Consider the following 5,000-nt stretch of genomic DNA (forward strand, 5'->3'; position numbering starts at 1 on the left):
TACTGTCACCGCCTCTGACACTGCCACCACCTCAGCAACCACACACACACACACCACACAACCAAAACACACACACACACACGATCGCAGCAACTTTCGTATAGATCTTTCAGTAAAATATCGAGACAACAGACAGACTCACACCTATTTGGTCATCCTTATTAATTACAATGGCGATATTGAAACTGACGTCAACCATGGAATTGGCAAAGCCACGACGTATTTCAGAGAATGCATGCTCTCCGGTGCTGCAACACCAAAGGCTTACACACGAAGCCATTCCTGCTCTATAATAACATGGTTCTGGTAACAGTTCTCTCTGCCAGTGAGACATGGAAGAGTACCGTGAAAAGAGAGAGAAAGCTAAATGTTTTCCATTAAAGATGCTTGGGAAGAATTCTGAGAACACGCTGGCAAAAGTACATAACCAACGAGGACATTCTAAAGAGAGCTAAGACAAGATTATATATATATATATATATATAATAATAATAATAATAATAATAATAATAATAATAATAATAATAATAATATAGATTTAATCAAAAGATTAAATGTGGTACTTAAAATGTTTGTGGCACCAGAATTTGGTAGGGTAAAAACCAAAGACAAAATCAAGAGATTTGGTGAATTATATATATAACGTTTTATGTATGTATAATATGACTTTACTAGTATAATGAGTCGATGCCTCCTATCAATATGCACAATTTTCTTTCAAGATGTTCTCCTCCATCACATGTTCAGTCGGATGGACTGGAAGAGATTCTGCTTCTGGGGACATTTCTTTGCCTCTTGTACCGAAGCACCCTGTTATTATGGCCCTTGTCTCCTGCTGCGTCTGTTACACTTTACAAACACTGTTTCCATATCTTTGCTATTTGGATAGCTTCTGGCACTCCTTATTATGTGCAAATGTTCCTGTCAGCTGGGCATGACGCATTAATCAGGACAGAAGTCATGCTCTATTGACCGTTGATGTTTATGTCAGGTCGCAATCGCAACGACCCTTTTGTCAATATTTTTGCTGATCTTAATATTGGCACCGCAATTCTTCCCCTTCTCCTTCTTCTCTTCCTTCTTCTGCAATTATTATTATTATTATTATTATTATTATTATTATTATTATTATTATTATTATTATTATTATTATTATTATATTGAGGCGGGAGCTAATAGAATCGTTACCGCGCTGTACAAAATGCCAAGTGGTGTTTCGTCCGTCTTTACGTTTTGAATTCAAATTCCTCCGAGATTAACTTTGCATTTCATCTTTTCACGGCCAATGAAATAAGTACCTACTGAGCCCTGTTAGGGAGCATTTCGGGTGTTGTGCCGAGTGCACCAATTATCACAGGAATGATTGTTGTCTTGGTCTTTCAAAGTCTCCTCGACTTTCTGGCTTGATCTTGATATTTCGCAATTTTTCCACAATTTCTCTGCTATCGACTCTGCTTTCATAGCGAAATGCAAAATCTATGACCTTCCACTGTTCATTTTGCTCTCTTTAATCACCTCTGGTCTTCTTGATTTAATAGTATGGTCAGCTTTTATGGGAATGTCCCACAAGATCTTGTAATTCTTATTTTTCATCACAGCCTCTGGTTCGTGTTCATACTACTACTACTACTACTACTACTACTACTACTACTACTACTACTACTACTACTACTACTACTACTACTACTACTATATTTGATATTATGCCAGAAAATGTGAAATGAAGAATATGAAAATATTAACACAAATATTAATTAGAAAATTACTATTTTAAAATCTCACAACGAGACATATAGAGCAACAGTACTTTGGAGTAAAGAATGTTTGCCAACATAACATGGCAGTCCTGGTTTAGGACGAATGTTGCTGTAATTTAGCCCCAGGAGACATCGTCTCCAGCTGGCTATACGACACGATCTGTGTACTTATATATATGTATATATATATATATATATTGAGCTGAGTGGGGGTGCTAGATTCCTTTGTTTGAAAATATAAGGACACAGATCGTGTTGTATAACCAGCTAGAGACGATATTTCCTGGGGCTAAATTACAGCAACATTCGTCCTAAACCAGGACTGCCATGTTATGTTGACAAACAATCCGTACCACAAATATTAATATACATTTTATTTTCCAATTAAAGGGTGGGGACTCCCCCTCATATCATTACACATTTTTAATAACAATTCCACATTCATCTTTCAAAACTTTCCATTAAAACTGTGAGAAGAAAAATTCCAAATCGGAGATTGTGTTGTATTCAAATATTGGTCTACAGATAAATGTCTAATTTTTTGTTCGGTCACTGGAACCGTTTTGGTCAGACTCAGCAAATGAAATAATTTTCAGTCGTGGCACTCCATCGGTTGCGACGACGAGGGTTCCAGTTGATCCGATCAACGGAACAGCCTGCTCGTGAAATTAACGTGCAAGTGGCTGAGCACTCCACAGACACGTGTACCCTTAACGTAGTTCTCGGGGATATTCAGCGTGACACAGAGTGTGACAAGGCTGGCCCCTTTGAAATACAGGAACAAGAGAAACAGGAAGAAAGAGTGAGAGAGAGAGAGTACAGCAGGGTTCGCCACCTTCCTCTTCCGGAGGCTCAGGGGGCTTTAGGTGTTTTCGCTCAATAAACACTCATAACGCCCGATCTGGGAATCGAAACCGCGATCCCACGATCGCGAGTCGACTGCACTAACCACTGGTCCATTGCGCCTCCACTGTGTTTCAGTAGTTGTGTGTTGATGTGAGTGTGTGTGTGCATATAATTGTGTGTATGTGTGTGTGTGTGTATATATAAATTTGTATAGTTTTAGTTTTATATAAAATTAGTTTGTAGCTGTATGTCTGAATTAGATAACAACCACACACACACACACACACACACACACACACACACACACACACACACACACACACGCATACACACACGCACACAAGCACGTATACACACACACATACACACATCTGCACATCGATAACCGTTATGAACACTGAACGTCAAGACGTTCTCCCCATGCCCTCCTCACTCCATCCCGTTTAGAATGTCTCAAACGCTGCGCGAACCGCTTAGACTCTTCAGCTTCACTCGAGTTGCACTCAAGGTTTCGTTGCACTCAAGGTTTCGTTGCACTCACTTTTCTTTCCATTCGCATGCAAGGGCAAATGTTGTGAATATTCTTTTCAAAAGTACGACTTTTTTCCAAAATAGATTTGTTTAGATGAATAAAAAGCAAATAAAAGAGTAAATAGATGTTTATTGGAACCCGAAATACATTCAGATAAAATATTCTGTGTTTCATCCTTTCGAGATTCTCATTATGTCATTATGTTGGAGAACCAATGAGTTTATGTCATTATTTTGGGAAATCAATTGACTAAAACCAACCATGTAAAACAAAAAACAAACTAAAACAAAACCAAGGAAAAATGAACAAAACAAAAAAAAAATGAAAAATAAATAAAAAATTGTGATGGCAACTCCCAACTGATCTGGGCCCTCCTCAGTTGGTTTGAAATGATTATAGCATGAAGCTTCCTTGCTTCCCTTTTTCTCTTTCTTTTTTTTTTCTTTTTACCATTTTAAAGTCGAATACCATATTTTGAGGAAGAATGACGTTTTAGCATATTTCTTCTTTGCCAGAACTCTCAGCAACAGGACCACTTTTCGCGTCGTTAACAATTTGCGAATTCTATCACACACACACACACACACACACACACACACATACACACACACACACACACACACAAACGCACGCACACACACACACGCGCGTGCGCACACACACACATGCACAGACACACAGACACACACACGCACACACACACGTACATACGCATACACGCACACGCACAGAAACACACACGCGCACGCACAAACACATGCACACACGCACGCACAAATACACACACACACGCGCGCACACACACACACACACACACACACACACACACACACACACACACACACACACACACACACACACACACACACACAGAGAAACACACACAATATACAGACGCACACATATTACTAACAAAGCGTTGTGTCTCATTAGAAAACTATAGACACTACGGCCAAGTGGAATCCCTTCGCTTTACACTTGGGGAAGTATAAAAGGCTAATAATGACTGCCATATTTTTCGAATTGTAAATATAATCTAAATCCTTATTCGAGCCACAATAATTCATGCCTGTGTCCGCTTTCTGTCGAACTAATCCAATGATAGACACGTCCTTTCCCCTTGTGGATAGAATATCGGATCATTTCAGGAACTAGAATGAATGTGTGTATGTGTGTGTTTGTGGCTGTTGTGTGTATACACACACCTATATACATACACACGTACATATGTATATGCATCCCTAGATGGACGAGAACAAATGAAATGCTTATACTTAGTGTAGTCAACAGCGTCACGTCAGAATAAGGAGTTGAAAATGTCAGTAAATAAATAAATAAATAAAAAACAAACAAACTATATTCTACACGGCTATTGAATTTTAGTCAATAACTATTAATAAAGTGTCACATTGTTTTGATTTTCTAAAATAATTATTTAAGGTATTAAGCATTCATCAGCCATTTGCCCTCCGTGTGTCCAGGGGTCGGCTTTCAAAGATTCCCTCTGTGTTGTGTTGCATACATACGAACAACAAAGCTCTTGTTTTTTGTTCATTCTTTGATATCGTCAGTCAACAAGTGTCTTTGACTGCTTCCTTTTGAGATTTTATCAGACGACAAGCGCATGGTTTACATTAATATTCACATTCATGCAATATATATTCCATGTCGTATTGAAACGAACGTAATGAAAGAATTAAATGTAATATCATAGCTTTCACTTTTTGATTTAGTTTACTCATGCTCTACGACAAATTTATTTGACCTGGAATTTACGTCTGTATGGATAGATTCTTTCTTTAAGATAAACCATCTTCGGATTAGTCGGTATCTGCGGGAGTGGTGAGTTAGGATCCAGCTCGGAT

This window comes from Octopus bimaculoides, chromosome 8, assembly GCF_046866305.1.
Source record: "Octopus bimaculoides isolate indiv1 chromosome 8, ASM4686630v1, whole genome shotgun sequence".
NCBI classification, from domain to species: domain Eukaryota; kingdom Metazoa; phylum Mollusca; class Cephalopoda; order Octopoda; family Octopodidae; genus Octopus; species Octopus bimaculoides.